At 40.7% G+C, this 23,965-nt stretch overlaps 1 long non-coding RNA gene across 1 annotated transcript in view; it reads left to right on the forward strand.

Annotated features, from left to right (window-relative positions):
• Nucleotides 1–21,530, forward strand: part of LOC132378113 (uncharacterized) — a 57,860-nt gene extending 36,330 nt beyond the window's left edge. The window contains exon 3 of the long non-coding RNA XR_009506890.1: nt 20,796–21,530. This is a non-coding gene — a long non-coding RNA (uncharacterized LOC132378113). The remainder of the gene's footprint in view (nt 1–20,795) is intronic.
• The last annotated feature ends 2,435 nt before the right edge of the window (nt 21,531–23,965 follow it).

Raw genomic sequence — 23,965 nt, forward strand, 5'->3', positions numbered from 1 at the left:
CAGCGAGTTATTTGTTATGTCTCCCCTCTCGCTGTGAAACAGAGACACCTCTTTCTCCCTTATTGGGGTGAGAGAGAGCCTGTGGTAAGTTGAATACTGTGTGAACGAGTAGTCTTTGGCGTACCGCATGTCTGTGTCTTTGCTGATGCTTTGCTGCATGCTTGAGTGCTTGGTGGTGGGTGCTGGTGCTCTTTTTTTTTGCTGGTGGGGTCGGGGGGATTTGCTTTGCTACTGCTTATGCGTGGGAGGGGGTAGCTGGGGGGGCTTTGGTATTCTAACGTTTAACTCTCATTCTTTCTTTGGAGCACTCCTCTGTTTTCATGGATGTTTGCAAAGAAAAAGCATTTCAGGATGTATATTATATACATTTCTCTGACATTAAACGTACCTTCGAAACCTAGGCCTGTAAAATAAACCCACTCCCCAAACTAAGCCTAATAACTAGGCCTAGAAATACTGATTGGATCTATAAAATTACAGCATTGAGAATCGGGCGACACGTTCCCTGGTAAATATATCCAGACTGGGGACACCCACACCCTCAGATACAAAAGAAGTTACTGAGAACTACACAAAGCACAGAAGGTACTTCTTCTTTGAACACACGTACAGCCCCGTACATCTCCCATTACAGGTTCCATCCAAGGCAGTCCCACTCAAGGAGCAACCCACCCTATCTCGCCGTTAGATGTACAGCAATATGGTGCCTCAGAACAACTACTCCCCAAACAGGCCAGGCAAAAACCTTCTCCTGCAGGCTGCCCTCTCTCCTCCACCTCCTTAATACCCTGTCTCTCTCCCTGCCAGGCCACTCTCTTCCCCCCAAGACCCCCTCTCCCTTCCAGGCCTCACTTCCATGCTCCAACCCTAGCCCTAACCTTAACCTCCACACCCCTCTCTCCTACACCCTCTCACCTCCATCTTAACCCTCTCCTATCACTACCCCCTAACCTCCACACCACTCTATTGGCACACACTCCCACAAACTCACCCCACCAGGCCCCCCTCTCTTTCCTCGCCAGGCCTTCACCTTCATCTCCCCCAACCCTAACCTCCACAACCCTCTCTTTTAAAGAAAAAATTGGCTTCTCTGGAGAAACATCTCCAGTTAAAGGTAAACTGATCCAGCTGGAAGACTGAATCAGAATCAGGTTTATTATCACTGACATATGTCATAACATTTATACTCTGGCTGCAATACAATGTAAGGCATAAAAATCACAAGGGAGAAGGGAAGAAAAAAAGAGGACTAGCTAGATAGTATTCAGGCACAGTTCAGAAATCTGATGGATTTGGCTCAGTTCCATTGTTCCTTGCTTGGAGGCCACTCTAGCCAAGCCAAATGAACCCCAGATTCAACTGCAAGCAAGGCCAAAGGACCGGCCAGCCCAGCACCCTGCTTAGACGGGCCTTGGACAATCGTAGGAAGATAAGCACTTCATTCCTGCACCAACCTGACAAGAAATCTAACTACAGAATAGATTCAAAGTCCTGGACCAGCAGGAGTTTTCCCCACTGATGGGCTTGTCTCATCCCCGTTGCCCAGGGCATCAGGGACTCAATTGCAAGTGGCGAGATGCTCACCACTGCCATGTGGGCCCCACTCTGTTCCACCAGTAGGTACCTCCCAGCTTCCACTGTGCCTTAAGCGGTGCAGCTTTTGAGCAGCACCACCACAAATTCTATGGTCTTCAACCCCGTCTCCAACAACGCTGATAATCGGTGACTCCCTCAAATCAAAGCAAAGTGTGATTGTATGTTTTCCAGGCACTAAAGCTTCTGCTATAATATACAAACCCCCTTGCCTGCTAACTGTCTACCCCTCTGTATGAAGGATCATTGTCCATGTTAGCACAAATGACATTGCTCAGCAACAATCTGAGCTGCTCAATTCCCACTTTATTGGTCCCTTTGAATTTCTAAAAGTAAAATGACAAGAATATTTTTATCCCCAGACCAATCCCCACGCTGGGTCAGGGCTTTGGGTATTTTGGCAGTTCCTCAGTCTGCAGGGTTGGCTTCAGATGTGAGGTAGAGTGCCAAACTTGGGCTTCATTGACAATAGAATCCGAATCAGAATCAGAATCAGACTTTAATCGCCAAGTACCTGTGCACATACAAGGAATTTACTTCCGGCAGATGTTGTCTCTCTGCTCATAACAGATGATAAATATAAATGAAAATATAGATTATACATACAGGTAGTGCAATCCAAGTAATAGTTAGCCGACAGTTAACCGGCAGTTAACTGTTCAGCAAAGTGACCGCAGTAGGGAAAAAGCTTCTCCAGTGCCTATTAGTCTTAGTCTGGAGGGATCTGAAGCGCCTACCAGACGGAAGCAGTTCAAACAGTCCGTGCGCAGGATGGGAGGAGTCCTTTATGATGTTCCCCGCCCTCTTCTTCAACCTGGAAGAGTACAGGTCCACAATAGAGGGCAGGGAGGCTCCAATGATGCGCTCGGCAGTCCTCACTGTGCGCTGTGGTCTGGTTCTATCTATTCTGAGAACACGCCATATTCTTCAAACCCAATATCTTCGCCCAAACAGCCTGGGCTCATGATACTGTCTCCAAAGAAAAAGGCAGTGGCCCGCAGCAGTTAGGAGCTTTGAGCAGCAGCAAGTTGGAGATCAGCAGCTTGAGAAGACGTAGTTCACTCAGGTCCACTGAATGAGCAGAAGGGGCAGTGTCACGCGGCAGTTTGGTGCTCTGAGCAGCAGCCAGTCAGCGTTCAGGATTGACTGGCAGGAGCAAATCAAAGACAGGCAGGGCAAGTGGAGCAGCCTTTATCAGAGTGGTGATCTTTTAGGCTTTAGTTCCTCGAGGCTTCAGTGAGAGAGGGCAAAACAGCTGTGGGTGGAGTTCCGCTTCCACACCCCACACACATATTTTATTGTTCTTCCTTCTTCATATTTGCTCAGTTAGAACAGTAGAAGCAACAGGCAGGATAGTTGAATGTTCCTCTTGCAGGATGAGGGAAGGCGGGGAGACCTCCAGTGTCCCTGACAACTGCACCTGCAAGGTACATCCAGCTGCAGCTTCTAACACTCTGCATTAAGGAATTGGATGAACTCTGGATCATTCAGGATGCTGAGGGAGGGGGTTTGAGAGATAGGACATACAGAGAGGGAGTTATATTCAAGGGGCAGGACTCAGGAAAATCGGTAACACTCAGGAAGGGGAAAGAGGTTAAACAGCCAGGGCAGAGTACCCCTGCGGCCTTCCCCCTAAACAACAGGAATATCACTTTGGATACAGTTGGGGGGATGACCGAGCAGAGGAAAGTCACAAGAGGTCAGGTCTCAGACACTGAGTCAGTCTCTGCGACTCAGAAGGAAAGGGAGAAGAGGCAAACACGGAAGCTCACGTGCACCATTTGTACTGGCAGCTGGTTTCACACTCTCATGACACTCTGAGTGAAGAGTTTTCCCCTCATAAAAGAGTACAGCACAGAAACAGGCCAGAAACATGGCCCATCTAGCCCATGCTGCAGTATTTAAAATGCCTACTCCCTTCAACCTGTACTGGGACCATGGCCCTTCATAACCCAAACTTCCATTCACCTATCTAAAGTTCTCTTAAATGTTGATATCGAACTCACCTTCACCACTTGTGCTGGTAGATCATTCCACACTGTCATGACCCTCTGGCTGAGAAATTTCCTCTCATGTTCCCCTTAAACATTTCACCTATCACCCTTAACCCATGACCTCTGGTTGTGGTCCCACCCAACCTCAGTGGAAAAAGCCTGCTTGCATTTACCCTATCTATACTCCTTGTAATTTTGTATACCTCTATCAAACCTCCTCTCAATCTTCTACATTCCAAGGAATTAAGTCCTAACCTATTCAATCTTTCCATATAACTCAGGTCCTCCAGACCTGGCAACATCCTTGTAAATTTTCTCTATTATCTTCCAACATTATTTACATCTTTCCTGTAGGTAGGTGACCAAAGCTGCACACAATACTCTAAATTAGGTCTCTCCAATGTCTTATACAACTTCAGCATAACATCCTATCTCCTGTACTCAGTACTTCGATTTATGAAAGCCAATGTTCCAAAAGCTTTCTTTATCTACCTGTGACACCACTTTCAATTAATTATGGACCTGTATTCCCAGATCTCTTTGATCTACTGCACTACTCAGTGCCCTACCATTCACTGTGGAAGACCTACCCTGGTTAGTCTTACCAAAGTGCAACACCTCACACGTGTCCACATTAAATTGCATCTGCCATTTCAGAACATTTTTCCAGCTAGTCCAGATCCCACTGCAAGCCAAGATAGACTTCCTCGCAGTCCACTATACCCCCAATCTTGGTGTCGCCCGCAAATTTGCTGATCCAGTTAATCATATTATCATGCAGATCATTGATATAGATGACAAACAACAATGGACCCAGCACCGATCCCTACGGCACTCTAGTAGTCACAGGCTTCCAGTCAGAGAAACATCCATCTGCTAACACTCTCTGGCTTCTCCCACAAAGCCAATGTCTAATCCAATTTACTACCTCATCTTGAATGTTGAGCAACTGAATATTTTTATTCAAGATAGCGAGTAGGGATAGCCCAGGAAATTATAGGCCAATGAGTCTTTCTTCAGTGGTTGGTAAGCTGATGGAGAAGATCCTGAGAGGCAGGATTTATGAACATCTGGAGAGGTATAATATGATTAGGAATAGTCAGCATGGCTTTGTCAAAGGCAGGTCATGCCTTATGAGGCTGATTGGATTTTTTGAGGACACCCACTGCCTTGCCTTCATCCACATTTCTGGTAAATTCCTCGAAAAACTCTATGAGATTGGTAAGACATGACTTACCACACACAAAGCCATGGTGACTATCCTTAATCAGTCTATGTCTATCCAAGCACTTAAATATACAGTCCCTTAGAACGTCTTCCAATAACTTTCGCACTACTGATGTCAGGAACATCAGCCTACAATTTCCTGATTTAATTTAGAACCTTTCTTAAATAGCAGAATAACACTGGCTATCATCCATTCCTCTGCTGCATCGCATGTTACTAAGGATGATTTAAATACCTCTGTAGGGCCCCAGCAATTTCTGCACTTGCCTCCCATAGGGTCCGAGGGAAGACCTTGTCAGGCCCTGGTCATTCATCCATCCTAATTTGCCTCAGGACACCAAACATCTCCTCCTCTGTAATCTGTACAGGGTTCATGAAGTTGAGGCTGCTTTGCCTCATTTCTATAGACACGGTGTCCAGCTCCTGAGTAAATACAGATGAAAAGAATTTATTTAAGATCTTCCCCATCTCTTTTGGCTCCATGCATGGATTACCATTTGGATCTTCCAGAGGACCATTTCTGTCCTTTGCAATCCTTTTGCTCCTTACATATCTGTAGAAGCCCTTAGGATTCTCCTTCGCCTTGTCTGCTAAGGCAACCTCACGCCTTCTTTTAGCCCTCCTGATTTCCTTCTTAAGTGTTCCCTTGCATTTCTTATACTCCATACGCACCTGATTTGTTCTTGCCTGCCTGTACCTGCTATGCTCTTCCTTTTTCTTACCAAGGGCCTTAATATCTCTTGAAAACCAAGGTTGCTTACACCTGTTATTTTTACCTTTTATTCTTACAGGCACATACAAGCTTAGTACTCTCAAAATTTCACTTTTGAAGGCCTCCCACTTTCCAAGTATCCCTTTGCCAGAAACCCGCATGCCCCAATCCACACTTGCCAGATCCTTTCTGATACCATCAAAATTGGCCTGTCCCCAATATAGAATCTCAACCCCCAGACCAGACTTTACTTCCTGTATATTTACTTTGAAACTAATGGCATTGTGATCACCAGATGCAAAACATTTCCTTAAGTGCTCTTCTGCAGAAGCTTCCTGTATCTTTCACAAATTATCTTTAAGTTCCTTTACTTGTTTCTAAAGCTCTTAATAGTTTGGGACTATAGCACATCACAGAATCATTTTCCTTTTATAATCCTGCTCAAGCTCTCAAGTCTTCTTCTGCCAATCTCTTAACTTTGAACAAATTCCCTCAAATAGTAATTGTGGCAGATCAGCTTCTTTTGGCCACATTCCTAAACCGTGGAATTCAATACCTAAAATTATATGGGAAGCAGATTCAGGTGATGCTTCTAAACACAAGCTCAAAACCTATTTTTATAACCTTGTTTTTAACTAACATCTTTTTGGCTTTTATTTCTATGTTTATTTTTATTTTTAAATTTTTTTAAACTTTATTTTCATATTTATACTTTTATCCCATAGTAAAGCACTTTGAATTATATGAACAGTGCCCTATAAATAAAGTTATTACTATTATTATTTCCATGCGTTCTTCAGCAACTGCTCAATACCGTAGATAAACTCATCTTGGCAGTCAAACCTAGCAGCAAACAGTAAAATTCACAAAGCATGGGAACTATTACAGTTCATTTACTGGCATGTCCAGGTCACACTAAGCTACTGTCTCTTAATATTGATCTAATAGAAGCATAATCCAGGCCATATCTTATCCATCAAAATGTATATATATGTTTCAGATTGAGTCAGGCAGGAATACAATAGGATGGATTTGAGACTTGGGAAAGATTCAATGCAACTACCTCGAAAAGATTTGTACAGATGTGTGTGTGTGTGCGCGCACGCACGTTTACGTGTAGGTGCATGCATTTGGTGCTGTCATGTGGGTTAGTAGTTCATGTAGCACAGGCCTGCATTTCTGGCAAGGTCACTGAAGGAGAAAGGTTCAAAATCATTGAACGAAAAATAGTGCTTGTATCACTTGCACAAAGACACACCTGGTCTCAGACTACAGTTGGAAACAAAATGGCCAACTGCTTGGTTTGACTAAACTAGTATTCATGGGCATATAAAAAGTTCAAGTGTAATCCAATTGTGGTTTGGAAGAGAGTAACTGATAGGGTTTTAAAGATAAGTATTTCCATTGATGGAAGTGTTTAAGGCATGGAAGTTTAATCTTCATATCAGAGCTAGCCATTCAGGAAAGAAATGAGAAAACAGTTATTCCCACCAATGAGACTGTATGGTGCCAGAAAAGACACTTTAATTTGCTGATGTAAAGCAATATAATTAATGTTTTGTTTAGAAAATTCAAAAGGGCTTGAGTATTATTGCAAGAGATTATTATTGTCCTTTAAGAGGACATATCCCAGGTGAATTCCTGGAGCTTGATCACACAGTTGAGCTCTTGCTGCACAGGCTTCCAAAAGCATGAAAATCTGCAACATCTGCACAGCACAGATCCAAAAGCAAAGGATTCCCACACTGCTCATTTCCAGGCTCCTCCATGCAGTAGTACATCAGATGCACACAGGACCTGGAAGAACAACTGCAGAAGTTTTGGCAGAACTCCAGTTTTCAACTACTATTATTTTTCAATTGAAGTTGTATTGCATAGCATGCATTAATATGGTGCAGAATGATTTCTAGGGCATACATTTTTATACCAGAAGTAGTTTAGGAATGTAGTTGAGAGGTTATCAGTCAAAACTACCTTTGACAATTGTATAACTGTACCTTATATGGCAAGTAACATTTTACCACCTTCCCACACAGATGGAATGAATCTATCCTGCATTAGACGATCAAAACCAAACATGAATTATGCGCTAGATCTAATTCTTTTAATCTGCAACACAAATCTGTCCGGACAAAAAATGTTTCCTTTTCCTTGTATGTTCAAATTGCTTATTATATTCCACTGGGCTCTATTGGTCTCCTTGTACTAAATCGTTGTATAATTCACATCAGTTACCTTTTTTTTTGTGAACACCCTGTAATGATATGTAATAAATTAAAACAATCACAGCAGTCATTTATTGCCAGGTTCTGCTTTTCTTCAAATAATGCAGGGGCATTTTGGTTGCATTTGCACCTTTTTAAAAAACAACTTTGACATATCTATATACTATAAGGAGATATGCATTTTTAAACCATAATAACCAGTGCCTGAAATACTCTTTGTTGAATTTCTGTATACTCTTCTTTATTTTGTCTTTACTTTCAGTTCTCTAACTCATTACTATTAAACTGAGATCTCTAGGCCAAAGAGGTCTTAGTTTATTAATAAGGTAACCCATGGACTTTGACAATCAGACCAACGACATCCTCAGAACATACTTCAAAGAGGCACTTCCAATGAAGATGGTGTTTGCAAGGTGCTTCACTGAAGCTTTCCTCGAGATAAACAAGAAGCAATTAAAATATTGGCTCAAAAAAAGATGGAACTTAATGAGCATCTTAAAGAAAGGCAAAGAGATTTTAGGACTGGAACTCAATATTGAGAGCTACAGATGAAAGGCATGATAACTTATTAAGGGTGAATGTCATGAATTTCATACAAGATTGTAACTGGATGAATTCAGAATTCCTGAAAAATTCTAAAGCTAGAGATGGTCAGAATTAAAATGTGGTAAGGACAAAGGGAATTAAACCTGAGGAAGTATCAGTTTAACCAGAGATGGTTAAAACAATATGCACAGGGGTCATGAGTGAATGTCACTTATTGTGGGATCTGATGCATGTAAGCAGAGGTTTTAATACGCTAGAACCTCTGGAAATAGGAAAGTCAGCTAGCAGAGCTTTAGAAGAGACAAGTGAAGGTGGTAAATGGGTGTGTGTTGCAGTTTCAGGTGGTTTGAGATAAAGGTAGTGATGACAATACCTGATCTGTGGTTAGAGTCAAAAACTAAGTCTGTGATAAATAACCATAGAAAGTTGCAGACGGAATCAGCCTAATAGAGTGATCAGTGAGAAATATAGAATCTGAGGCAAAAGTCTCATAGGAAAGTGTATTAAATTTGCTTCCAGTCTCATAAAATTTAACATAAAGACCTGAGAAATACAAGTTACAGTTGACAGATGGCCTCTCAAGAATGCTCTTCCATTCAATAAGATGCCACAAATCCACTGGCATTGATAGGTATATCTACTGATTTCCTTGGTCTACATAGAACCCTTGAACACCCTAAAAGACTGAACAACCATATCCTTCTGAGGAGGAGACTTCCAAGATTTACAAACATTTACTAGTTTCTGCTGTTTTCCTACTCATCTGCCAGGAAGGCTATCAATGTTCACCATTGTTCCTCTACCACTACCAACCTAGTACCAGACTACGACCAGGTCTGTAAAGTTACTCCCCCTGTGCAGCCACTGCCTTCCCCCTGCCAACATTCTCTACAATCGCACATTTGTTCGATGGACTATTGTTTTTTCATCCGTCTACATCATCAACATTCAGGATTCCAGTTATTGCTGGCCAGAATTCCTGTCAAACCCGCTTCAACAATATCCACTTCCTGGCTGAGTACACTTCCTGTACTCCACTGTGCGAAATGCTGGATTCTTGGGCCAACCATTCTATGCCACAGGCCAGTCAGCAGAGGAGAAGCAGAGAGTACACCTTTGAAGAGGCAATTACATAATGCCTGACTTGTCTGAAAGGTGACACCATGGGATAATGGCCAAACCAGTTACTAGCCCACTATTTCTACACCATTCCAGCACTGAGGTTGCACTAGAATTTCTAGGCTGATGCATCATGCTCTTACAATTGGTAATATGTTAATTTCTCAACACCAAAATGTAGGTTAATTATTGATATTTCTAGATGTTCCATAACAATAATAAATGTAGATGACATTGAGAAACTGACCTCTTGTGGAAAATTGCATGAATTGATTATATGCTTTCCAATAAAGAAATACTTATTGACCACATACCAAATGATTCTTCTAGGAGGGTTTCTTGACTCGCTACCAATTTCTTTCTTTATTCGTTAAGAGCTGTCAGCATCAACCCAAATCAATCTTTCAGTTTTATAGGCTATGCTCTTTTTAATAATATAACCTTTCTTTGAGTGATGACATTGCAGTCAGTAATAGTAAATGAACAGGTGCATACAATAGTATGGTATCTTGTTACAGATCTTACTCACTTTCACACTCTCTCTGGAGTTTGTTCCTGATGCCAAGCCTCTAGAGCTGTAATTAATTCTGATCAATCACAGGGCAAACTAAAGTGACAATGTCATGAAAAGCTGAGAAGGGAGAAGAAGCTTCAATAGAAATGTCTTCTCTTGTAAACTGAGAGCCTTGGTGCTTTACATAGCTTGAATCAACTCACGAAAAAACAGTAGGTGTATCAAAAACAAGAGGCCATAAGCTTAAGGTGAGAAACAGGAGTTTTGAAGGGGATCTTCCTTCACACAGAAATGGTTGATAACACTAGACAATAATCTTTTATTGTATGTATTGCTCCCTTTAATTTTTTTTTTGTTTTTAATGGACTGCTTGAAGCTGAACACAAATGTAATTTCAGAATACTTGTATCACTTGTATGTGAAGAAACCAAAGAAATTGTTCTCTCTAAAGTAAAAGGTTTAATAGGTGGACATAATTACAAAGGGTTATGAAAAAAATGGGAAACTGCTGTTTCCAGTAACAGAAAGTTCAGCAATCAGAGCATTATTGATCAAAGAACCAGAGACGACGGAGGTGACTTATTCTCAAGCTGTAGCTTCTAATTAACTGACAGATGCTGGCAATGGCTAGCCCAACTTCAATAATAAAAAAATTAACAAGATGAAGTTGAATAAATATCTGAAAAAAATTCCAGACAAAGGAGAAAGGGTAGAGGGATGAAACTAATTGGACAGTTCCTTCAAAATGTTGATGCTGGTGTAACGGAACAAATGGGTCATTCTATGCTACAACATTATGTATTTTATTTATAAGACAATTTATATGTAATGTCCTGGTTAAGATTTTGTACCGTTACGCTATGAGGTATTTTATTTTAGTTCTTCTCTGTAAAATTGGAGTGTCCTGCTGGTAGAATGTTTTGGCTTTCGCTAAAGATAAGGAGATATGTTGATCAACTTAGGAATGTTGTGTCAGCCAGTCAGGATGGTGGAATTGGGAGAAGACTCTGGGAGGAGGGAGATTTGTGATAGATAGTGGTGGGGCTCATGTGATAGATATGGAGAAGAGAAATCAGTAAGACAACCATAGGATTTGACCTGACAGGAAAACACTATTGCAAGGAGTGCTTCACGAGACAAAGGAGTCCAGGATGGGAAGTTCTACCAGTGATTGGTGATGAAAATTCAGTGCTGTGAGTAATGGTTATACCCATCTTTTGGGAGAGATGAGCTCCAATGGACATGCGTACATTTAGACTGGTCTAACTGTAATGGGACCTTTTATTTTTTTTCTTTCTTTATTTTCTCTTAATAACCACTTGATAAAGCTGAAGTTGGTAAAGACACATAGAAATAGAAACATAGAAAACCTACAGCACAATACAGGCCCTTTGGCCCACAAAGCTGAGCTGAACATGTTCCTACCTTAGAAATTACTAGGCTTACCCATAGGCCTCTATTTTTCTAAACTCCATCTAACTATCCAAAAGTCTCTTAAAAGACCCTATCGTATCTGCCTCCACCACCGTTGCTGGCAGAACATTCCACGCACTCTCTACTCTCTGCATAATAAACTTACCCCTGAAATCTCCTCTGTACCTACTCCCCAGCACCTTAAAACTGTGTCCTCTTGTGACAACCATTTCAGCCCTGGGAAAAAGCCTCTGACTATCCACACGATCAATGCCTCTCATCATCTTATACACCTCTATCAGGTCACCTCTCATCCTCCATTGCTTCAAGGAGAAAAGGCTGAGTTCACTCAACCTTGTGTTTTCATAAGGCATGCTCCCCAATCTCCTCTGCACCCTTTCTATGGCTTCCACATTCATCCTCTAATGAGGCGACCAGAACTGAGAACAGTACTCCAAGTGGGGTCTGACCAGGGTCCTATACAGCTTCAACATTACCTCTCGGCTCCTAAATTCAATTCCATGATTGATGAAAGCCAATACGCCATACGCCTTCTAACCACAGAGTCAACCTGCGCAGCTGCTTTGAGCGTTCTAAGGACTTGGACCCCAAGATCCCTCTGATCCTCCACACTGCCAAGAGCCTTACAATAAATATTATATTCTGCCACCATATTTGACCTACTAAAATGAACCACTTCACACTTATCTTGGTTGAACTCCATCAGCCACTTCTCAGCCCAGTTTTACATCTTATCAATGTCTCACTGTAACCTCTGACAGCCCTCCACACTAACCACAACACCTCCAACCTTCGTATCATCAGCAAACTTACTAACCCATCCCTCCACTTCCTCATCCATGTCATTTGTAAAAATCACAAGAGTAAGGGTCCCAGAACAGATCCTGAGGCACAACACTGGTCACCGACCTCCATACAGAATACAGAGTATGACCCAGCTACAACCACTCTTTGCCTTCTGTGGGCAAGCCAGTTCTGGATTCATAAAGCAATGTCCCCTTTGATCCCATGCCTCCTTACTTTCTCAATAAGCCTTGCATGGGATACCTTATCAAATGCCTTGCTGAAATCTATCTACATTACATCTACTGCTCTTCCTTCATCGATGTGTTTAGTCACATCCTCAACAAATTTAATCAGGCTCGTAAGGCATGACCTGCCCTTAGCAAAGCCATGCTGACTATTCCTAATCATATTATACCTCTCCAAATGTTCATAAATCCTGACTCTCGGGACCTTCTCCACCAACTTACCAACCACTGAAGTACTGCCTTTCTTGATCCACAACCCTCCAATCCTCCAGAATCTCTCCCGTCCTCATTGATCATCGCCAGAGGCTCAGCAATCTCCTCCCTCGCCTTCCACAGTAGCCTGGGGTACATCTCATCCAGTCCCAGCAACTTATCCAACTTGATGCTTTCCAAAAGCTCCAGCACATCCTCTTTCTTAATATCTACATGCTCAAGCTTTTCAGTCTGCTGAAAGTCATCACTACAATCACCAAGATCCTTTTCCATAGTGAATACTGAAGTAAAGGATTCATTAAGTACCTCTGCTATTTCCTCTGGTTCCATACACATTTTCCCACTGTCACACTTGATAGGTCCTAGTCTTCCATGTCTTATCCCCTTGCTCTTCACATACTTGTAGAATGCCCTGGGGTTTTCATTAATTCTGCCGCCAAGGCCTTCTCATGGCCCCTTCTGGCTCTCCTAATTTCCTTTTTAAGCTCCTTCCTGTTAGCCTTATAATCTTCTAGATCTCTAACATTGCCTAGCTCTCTGAACCTTTTGTAAGCTTTTCTTTTCTTCATGACTAGATTTATTACAGCCTTTGTACACCTCAGTTCCTGTAACCTACCATAACTTCCCTGTCTCATTGGAATGTACCTTTGCAGAACTCTACACAAATATCCCCTGAACATTTCTTCTGTACTTTTCCCTGAGAACATCTGTTCCCAATTTAAGCTTCGAATTTACTGCCTGATAGCCTCATAATTCCCCTTACTCCAATTAAACACTTTCCTAACTTGTCTGTTCCTATCCCTCTCCAATGCTATGGTAAAAGAGAGAGAATTGTGATCACTATCTCCAAAATGCTCTCCCACTGAGAGACCTGACATCTGACCAGATTCATTTCCCAATACCAGATCAAGTACAATCTCTCCTCTTGTAGGCTTATCTACATATTGTGTCATGGAACCTTCCTGCACACACCTAACAAACTCCACCCCATCTAAACCTCTTGCTCCAGGGAAATGCCAATCGATATTTGAGAAATTAAAATCTCCCATCACGACAACTCAGTTATTATTATGCCTTTCAAGGATCTGTTTCCCTATCTGCACCTTGATATCCCCATTACTATTGGGGGGCCTATAAAAACACCCAGTGAGGTTATTGACCCCTTCCTGTTCCTAACCTCCACCCACAGAGACTCCGTAGACAATCCCTCCATGGTGTCCACTTTTTCTGCAGCCATGACACTATCTCTGATCAACAGTGCCACACTCCCACCTCTTTTGCCTCCCTCCCTGTCCTTTCTAAAACATCAAAAGCCCAGCACTTGAAGTAACCATTCCTGTCCCTGAGTCATCCAAGTCTCTATAATGGCCACCATATTATAGCTCCAAGTACTGATCTACGCTCTAAACTCAACTGCTTTGATCACAATACTCCTTGCGTTAAAATAGACACATCTCAAACCATCCCTTCTCTATCACCTGCCTATCCTCCCTCACACTGTCGCCAAGCTTTCTCTATTTGTGAGATAACCGCCTTTTCCCCAGTCTCTTCAGTTCAGTTCCCACCCCCAACAATTCCAGTTTAAACTCTCCCCAGTAGTCTTAGCAAACCTCCCCACGAGGATATTGGTCCCCCTGGGATTCAAGTGCAACCCATCCTTTTTGTACAGGTCAAACCTGCCCCAAAAGAGGTCCCAATGATCCAGAAATCTGAATCCCTGCCCCCTGCTCCAATCCCTCAGCCACACATTTATTCTCTACCTCATTCTATTCCTATACTCAATGTCGCGTGGCACAGGCAGTAATCCCAAGATTACTACCTTTGCAGTCCTGCTTCTCAGCTTCCTTCCCAACTCCCTGTAGTCTTTTTTCAGGACCTCTTCCTTTTTCCTACCTATGTCATTGGTACCAATATGAATCACGACCTCTGGCTGTTCTCCCTCCCACTGCAGGATATCTTGAACACGATCTGAAACATCCTGGACTCTGGCACCTGGGAGGCAAACTACCATTTGAGTTTCTTTCCTGCGTCCACAGAGTTGCCTGTCTGACCCCCTAACCATAGAGCCCCCTATCACTACTGCCTTCCTCTTCCTTTCCCTATGCTTCTGAGCCACAAGGCCGGAAACTGTGCCAGAGGCATGACCACTGCCACTTCCCCCAGGTAGGCTGTCCACCCCAACAGTACTCAAATAGGAGTACTTATTGTCAAGGGGTACAGCCACAGGGGTACTCTCTAGTATTTCTTTATAATCTTATGCTGGTGTAGGATTTGTCATTTCTTGGCAACTGGTAATTCTGTATGGGCAGTATTTACACAGCATTCACTCAAATCGAGGTTCCATTAATCGGAACATCCCAACCTTCCTATTTGGTTCAACCCCAAATCATACCGATGGTAGACATATATTGTTTATGAAAGGTGGCCTTCTCACCACTGAGTCACATGGCTGTTAGCGGAGTAAGCTATCGAGCCTAGTTTGCGGAGAGAGGATTACCTATACAATATGACTGATCCAATCAAGTAAAACTCGAAGGATGTTAGAGTTATACAATAGTAACTATTAATAAGACTATGCTTTAACATCATCAGTGAAGAAATATTGTTGTAAATTCAATCACATTATTCAATTTTTTTTTTGCAATGGTATGAGAATGAAAATTGATGGACACACACCAGTACCCATTTTTTGGATGCCTAGCGTCACACAGCAAATGTGTCCTGCAAGGATTCATCATTGCAAACCTGATGCAATATCCAAAGCTGGTGTACCGTATAGAGTTTGATTCAGTTTCCAAAGTAATACTACAGAGGAACGTGGGCATTCTTAGGTTTTACAAACTTTTACAAGATTAAGACCTTTCTAAGCAGGTGTCTTACTTACTTCAGATTTCTCAGACAACGACCACCTATTGCATTGAACGAGCCCCAATCCCAATTTCACTAATACCTTGAGACACCCACCATAACCAAATCCCAAAAAGTCTTAATCCTCAGGAGTTCATGCCTCCAATTCCAGTCTTAATCCTTAGCCATTAACTTCTTCAACTCCTAATGTTTCTGCTACCCACCCAGAATTATTTAATCAATCTCCCTCCCAACTCCGATATTTCCATTACACCGTCCCTCTGTCCATATCAAATTGTCAACCCCTTATTCTGAAATTATGTTTCTTGGTTCGAGGTACCCTAACCAGGGAAAAATCCTCTTGGCTTCCAGCCTCGCAATTCCTGACAAGAGTTTTATATGTTTCAATATGGTCATCTCTGATTTTTGTAAACTCCATTGACAGGCGGCCCAAACCGCTCAAATATTAATACCTTCATCTCATAAATCAGCCTTGTGAACCTATCTGCACAACTTCCAAAGCAAGAACATCCTATCTTAAGTATGGAGACCAAAGCTAGATGCAGTACTCCTTGTGTAACGTAATCAGCTAACTTAACCTGTAAAGTTGTATAAAAGCTTCCTTACCTTTATACTTCATACCCCATACACCCCAGACAGCATATTTTCCATTTAGGAAACCCTTTCATTTGTGTTCAAGGCCATCACTAACTGCACTAAAATTTCTAGGAATACTTCTCCAAAAGTTAAAGCAAGTAATTCAAAAACTTGTAAAGAATAAGTAATGAAACGAGTATAAGACCTAAAAATTCTCCACAATGTAGAAAAAGATTAAACACATCCACTGAACGGACTGCAGGGAACTAATTCCACAACAGGCGATCAAACTTTAAATCATAAAAAAACAGGTATGAGATTGTCCACACCCTCTGAACATTTAAATCAACTGCGGATAATTTTAGATTGTTTAATGGGACTCAGGGTACCTTATCCAGGCAGCTTTTAAATCAGGTTTGACACATGGGATACAAGTCCATACAAAGTCAATAGCAAACAGTGCAAGATCTTACACTAAGGGGTACCAAGTCAGGTTAACTGCTTTAAACCTTGCAATTCTAAAACAGCTTGCAAGGGAACAACTTATTTACACTGTGTGTTCCTGATCAAACCAACTTGTCACTTTGCACAACTGAGAATTCAAAGGGAAATGGATAGATTCCTGTTCGCCAGGTAGAAAATGTTCATTGATCTAATGCTGAAAGAAAAAAAGAAAGATTAAAGTAGTCTTTGCCAGTTTTTAATGTGAACCTTTTCCCTGTTATATCACACTGGGATTTTCATATAATCTATCATTCAACAGCTTTCACCCCCATGGTATTTTCAAAATTAAAAAATATTTCAAACATGACAAACGGAAACTATGATAAGAATGTGTCCGAAGAATAACAAAGTGTAGTTAAAACCAATGAGTTTTGAGACATTGAAGAGAGCACTTAGAGAAACTTAGAGCCACATAGAACACATTCAATGAGGGGTAGATAAGACATTGAAACACTTTGTGAGGGATAGATATCAACTTTGATTGTCTGTGATTATTCAAGAGCTGAAGAGCTGTTTCTTTTCTACAGGGAAAAAAAAGTGTTCTCAGATTAAGTTTGCCTAATGTCTATGCAGCATTATGAATCCAAAATAAATCTTTACTTCCAGGGATAAAACCAGGAGTAGAATAGTACCTGCAAAAATCAATAATGAAGCACCTAAAATATCTACCTCAGTAGATGCTCTTGTTCAGCAAGGTACTCGGATAGTCTCAACTTGGAATAAGCATAATAGTTGCAAGTTATGTGGGCAGATAAACAGAGTCAACAACCCAGATCAATGGTCTTTTTATATCAGAACTGGAAAAAGTTAGATATTGAGTGTGTTTAAGCAATCAGAGAACCAAACAGAAGTAAAGAGCCTTGGGGATTTGGTTCCGGATTGGAAAGGGCAATGCTTGATTGGATGGAATATGGGTGAGATTAACTGGCACATGGAAAAAGGCGCAAGGTCAAGTGGTAATGGCGTAAGTTAATAAAGGCGAGGCCAGGAGAAAGTACAAAGTAGAGAGGGAAAGATAGAAGGATAATCAAGCAAGGAGAAGACTTCCATTGCACAGCAAAGTAATGATTGCAGGCACAATGACGCCACAGATGAGGGCCACCCTACTCCCTGTGGATCGTGTCCCAATCAGCTGAAGGTGGTTTGGATTGTTTCATTTCTATCACATGTTTTTTTTAATGCCCTCCAAAAAACATAGGTGATATGTTCCTTCATTTAGATCTGGTCACAGTGGCCAACCAGATAAACACGAGGAAGTCTGCAGTTGTTGGAAATCCAAAACAACACACATAAAATGCTGGAGGAACTCAGCAGGTCAGGCATCAACTACAGAGATTAATGTTTCAGGCTCAGACCCTTCCTCACGACTGAAAAGGGAGGGGGAAGATGCCAGAATATAAAGATGGGGAAAGAGGAATGAGGACTGCTAGAAAGCGATAAGGCAAAGCCAGGTGGGTTGGAAAGGCAAACCATGGACCACAAGAGAAAGGGAAGGAGGGGACCCAGGGGGATAGGCAGGTGAAAATGTGTAAGAGGCCAGAGTGGAGAATAGAAGAAGAGGGGAGGGGGAAAGATTTTTATTAACCAGAAGGAGAAATTGATATTCATGCTATCAGGTAGGAGACTACCTAGATGCAATATAAGATGATGCGTCTCTACCTGGCGATGGCCTCACCCTTTCTCCTATGGTCCACTCTCCTCTCCTATTAGATACCTTCTTCTCCAGCCCTTCACCTTTGCAACTGACCTAGCTTCACCTTCTAGCTATCCTCCTTTCACTACCCCCCACCAAAGCTTTTTATTCTGATATCCTTATCCTTCCTTTTCAGTCCTGAAGAAGGGTCTCAGGCAGAAATGTCAACTGTTTATTCATTTTCCATAGATGCTGCCTGGCCTGCTAAACTCCTCCAGTATTTTGTGTGTGGTTCATATGTGTAAAGGCTCTGTAACTGATGGTCATCAACAGATTAATTGTTTTAGTTTACCAAGTCATTAATCTAGACAGATAAAACACTCCAGGTTTACCAGGACACTGCCCTTCAAAGAAAGTTATGTCCAGAATGATGATAATGTTGATTTCACAGTCCAGAGAGAGAGAGAGATCAGGGAAATTCACAGATCTAAAGTTCGAATGATCAGGATGGTATGGAAGGGATTGGGCTCAAGTAATGTTTTCTGGTGGTATCTTGGTGGGTGGTAGAAAATAATTATCTTCAGACATTAGTTCTGACTCATTTTCTGTAATAACATCTGTGTTGCAACAAAATTAAACGCTCAAGCTGAAGTATGACCGTGGAATTGGATCAAACCCTATGTCTCTCACACAACTTTTAAAACTTTTGCAAACATTTGTTTAGGTTATCTGGTATTATTACTTGTGACATTATGGAAAACAATCGAAAAGAAAAACATTGGATCTGCTCTGGCCTGACGTCACACTGCTTGCTGCATCCCCTGGTTATGAGAGAGGAACTGAGACTTCAAGCACACACTGCCTTGGATCATGACAATCCCCGGCTTTAAGCAATATATTAATACAAACAACAGTTTTTCTAAAATTTGCATCTATTAAAGGTGTTTGTAACACTTTAAGGAAGTGTTATATTGTCCATATATTCCAAGCACTTGTGCAGGAATTCATCTCTTTAATCATTTCCCATAAATTGTCGTGCAAAATATTACATTTTTATTCAGTTACTTTCATTTCTTGCACCTTATAAAGTTCAAAACAAATCCATGTGGAATTTTCAATTTAATCTGGACATTTTCTCTCATCAAAGTTCAAAGCACATTCATCATCAAAGTATGTATGCTATACTCAACCTTGGGGTTCAGCTCCTTAAAAGCAGCCACAAGACAAAGAAACCCAATGGGACACATTAAAAAAAAATAGACTGTCAAACAACCAATGTGCAGGGGAAAAAAAAACAAATCATGCAAAAATAAAAGTAAGCAAATAACATTCAGAACTGAAACTCACAAAAGAGAGTCCACAGTCACGAAGCCAGTCACCACTGACACAAAGCAGTATTTGGCCTTACAGCACTTTGTTCCATCTGAATCTCAAATTGTGACCATGCAGAATTTATTGAACTTTCAGACATGAACAGGTGATTTACAGTGAAGGCGCCTTCTGGGTCTGGAAATCTTAAGAAAAGAAATGATGCAAATCTTTCTGAAAATATAGCTGGCAAGCATGCAAATGCAGGCTGCTTTTATTGCACAAATCAGTGAGTAAACTTATTGCCATGAGAGACATGTCTCCTGAACTCATTGTCTGATCTTATGCCAGTTACTGTTGTAAGTCCAATTAACATTTTGTATTATCTCTGTCTTGGGTGACATGGTTAGCATGATGCTATTACTGCTCAGGATATCGAACTTTGGAGGTCAGTCCTAGTGTCCTCTGTAATGAGTCTCTGTATGTCGTCCCTGTGGAATGTACGGGTTTTCTCTGGGTCCTGAAGCTTCCTCCCAAAGATGTACAGGGTAGGTCCTGCCAAAGGGTTTCAGCCCAAAACGTCAACTGTACTTTTTTTCCATAGATGCTGGCTGGCCTGCTGAGTTCCTCCAGCATTTTGTGTGGGTTACTTGGTAGGTTAACTGGTCAGTAAAAATCGTCCCATGATTAGGTTAAAGTACAGCTTGAAGGGCTGGGAGGTCCTATTCTGCACTGTATCTCTAAATAAATTATATAAAATAAATTGTGGGGAATTATAGGTATTAATTTATGATTGTGGCACGTTCCCAGACACCGAGTAAAAATTACTCCAGAAAGTATCATTATAGGCTATGCAAAACAGTTACGTATTAAACACATTATTTCTTTAAGCTGCTTACTTAAGCGTAGCTGTCTGTATTTTGTAGCTTGTTCATTATAAAACATTCTGCCTTCAAATCGTATCATGTTGCAGAGCTCTGGCCTGAATAAGTGGTTTACTATTTCTTTAAAAGGTTCAGTAACTTAGACTAAAAACAAATATCTTGAATCCATCACAAACGAAAGCTGAGACCCTTCAAAATTACTATGTGGTGTAACACTTAGTAGGTCAGATCAGGAACTGTTAATAATGTTTATATGTAAATAAAACAGCGCCACCTACCACATTTGCAATATGTGAAAGGTTTTTATTCACTAATGATGGAAGAGTTCCTGACCTTTTACAAATGTGCAGGATTAGTCTCATTTCCTACAGCAAAAAGGAAAACAATTTCAACTTTCTCCATTTTACTTTGCAGATGGTGATATGGATGTGAAAACAGGGCTGACAAATAAATCAATTACACGGCATCACCCAGAGACATAGTTTGCCCATCGAAGTTTCGGTACGTGAATTAGAGTAACATTTGACTGTGTGGACAGGAACAGTCGTGATGTCTTTGAAAAAATTAAACTTCAATTATTACAATCTGCCATTTTTGGACTGCAAGTAGTCTTGTGTCATATCCTCAGAAACAAATTTGTTGCAGGACTAAATATGCAACCAATAACACAAATTCAACATGAGACTTCACAATCTGTGAATCAGCATTGCTGAATGACAGTGATGTGGACTGCTATGCCACTGAACTCCATATGTATCTGACGATCACAAGACATAATCTCATTAAAAGTAATCCTTCCAGAAATTGAATGTGGGGTCCTGAAAGGTGAAAGTTGCACTGAATCAAGGACACCTGCCAAGGATTAAGACAAAATGATAACTGAGTTAGAAACAAACCAGTGCTCTATTACAACTTTTATAACTCCAACGTCCCAAATTGGTCACAAAATGAAAATCCACATTTAAGTTCAAGATGTTGCAGCCAACTTAGTTAAACAATATCATTATCCTGACTATTATGAAGATATATATATATATATATATATAATTTTAAATTGAGATGAATACCCCTCTTGTATTCTCCTGGTCTGGCATCTAACCTTTACCCTTATAGTCAGTCTTAGACACTGGTCTGCATATGTAACATTGAGAGTGTTCTAAAATGTAAATAAAGGCATTCAAAACTTCCTAGAACCTGTGTTTTAATTACCTTTTATCCATTTGCATGATGCACACATTACTGACAATGCTGAAATTTAATAATCATCACTAATTGATTCTGCACTGGCGAGGCATTTCAGAATTATCCAGGGTCTGCTTTATTTAGGCCAAAATGGTAAAGAAAGCAATCTCCTTCCAAGAAGGATAGCGATGAACTAGATGTGTGTTTAGGATAGACCAGTAATTTTGAGATGAAGATTGTAGATACAAGAGTTTTTTTTTAAATTAGATTTATTCAAACACTTAAATTTAAATTTTCCAGCTGCCATAAGCTTCAAACTCATGTTGTTGGGTCAATGTTCAAGGGCTCTGATTTGCCAGTCCAGTAACTAGTCGTTACTCTACTTTGCCAATTGATCTATTTGCAGCAGTACTAGTTTGATGAACGCACCCTAGCAGCGATGAATCTTTGTGTGTATCAAGTAAACGTCTAGAAAGCGCTGAATAAATCAGCTATATACAAAAGGTGTAAAAATGTCATCAGTGGTATTATTTTATTCTCGGCTACTAACATACTCAACATACTAACATACTTGTACTCAAAATGCTGGAGGAATTCAACTAGTCAGATAACATCTACAGAGGAGATTAAACAGTCAATGTTTTGGACCAAAGGTCTTCATTAGGACTATTCACAAGTTCCAGCATATGCACAATCTCTTGCATTTAGAAATTACACATCTTGGACTACAAGGAGGTCATTCAAATAATAAAGATTAAAAAAAATGTTTTCAACAAATACTATTTTACAAGAGTAGCACGCATAGAATAAATGCAAATCTCATTGATAAAGGAATAACCGATAATAATAAACCCAATTCTCTCTCTCTCTTTCTCTCTCTTAACATTATATGGAATTTCATCACTCAGTTGCTGACCAAAAGAAATCAGTCCAATGTGCAACACATTTTAATGTAATTTATTAAGGATGTAACTTTTCTTTAGATATGTTGTATATAAAAACAGCTTTTTTTTGCATTAGATGTAAATTTCATAAAAAAATTTTGTCAAACCCAAATATAATTCTCTCAAAAGTACTTAACAAACTTAATCCTGTGAGTGGGGAGATTGGATGGGTGAATTCAGAATGTAACTGCTCCCCTCCAGAGTGTTAGGGGAGAAAAGACCCAAAGCAATTGGCTTTGAAATTACTAAGTGAGAGATGACAAAATAATTGTAGCGAGGAAGTGCATTCTAGAAAAATGACAAAACACGTTTACACAGGCTTGACAACTTCCAATGGCAAGTTTTACACAAAGCACTGCTTACCTCATAGTTCCTTGATGGAGATCTCACAGGTCTTTCAGCGGAACGTTGCAAGCATGACAACTTCAGAGCTTTATTCAAAATGGGAGTCGGGCCAAACAGAGATGAGTGATGTCAATAAACTGCTCCTTTAAGAATGTGAGTTGCTGCATTTTGTTATATGAGAAGCCTTTTCAGCTTCAAAGCATAATTATATGTTAACCTGCCTGATTTTACTGAGTTTTATTGATTGTATCATACAAATTGGTTTCTAAGCTCCAAGTACCATGAAGTACAAAGAATAACATTAACTCATTCACTACTAAAGTATGTAATCTTGCATCATCGCCACTAGAATCCTGTACCCAGAATGATGGCAGATGGCACTGTTATTGCAGCTGTGCTGAATGAATGTTGGCTCAATATTAGGTAACACATAATGGAAATGTACAATGAAAGAATCAGAATCTTATCATGCCTTTAACAAAAAAATAATTTATTGTCACAAAAGAGTGTTTATCATACATCAGCTTCACTGACTTAGTATTAATCTTCACATCAGTAAACATTCACAACAAATAATATATTCTTTAAAAATCACAGATTTGGAAACCCTGAAAACAAAAAAAAAAAACATGTTAAACAGTAATCTCAGCCACAGAGTTAGTGCAATGCTATTACAGTTTGGGGGCGTCAGTTTAATTTCAGCACTGTCTATAAGAAGTTTGCATGCTCACCCCATGACCGCTTGGGTCTCCTCCGGGTGTTCCGGTTTCCCTCCACAGTGCAAAGACGTACAAGTTAGTAGGTTAATTGGTCGTTGTAAATTGTCATTGTAAAGTAGGCTAGAGTTTAACAGGTGGGTTGCTGGGCGGCATGGTTCATTGGGCCTGTGCCGTGCTGTTGTTGCCAAATAAATAAAGACACAAAAACGTGGCTTATTGTTGATGCATACGGTGTGCGATAAAGTTACTAAACAACCTTTTACAAATATCCTGGGACAGTTTATTTCAAAGACCGCTACAAAAATGTGGAAACTCTGGAATAAAAATTCTGGAATCTAACAAAAGGCAACATAGTCATGGGCTAAAGAAAACAATGTAATCTTTGTTCCCATTT

The sequence above is a fragment of the Hypanus sabinus genome, chromosome 19 (assembly GCF_030144855.1).
Source record: "Hypanus sabinus isolate sHypSab1 chromosome 19, sHypSab1.hap1, whole genome shotgun sequence".
NCBI classification, from domain to species: Eukaryota; Metazoa; Chordata; class Chondrichthyes; order Myliobatiformes; family Dasyatidae; genus Hypanus; species Hypanus sabinus.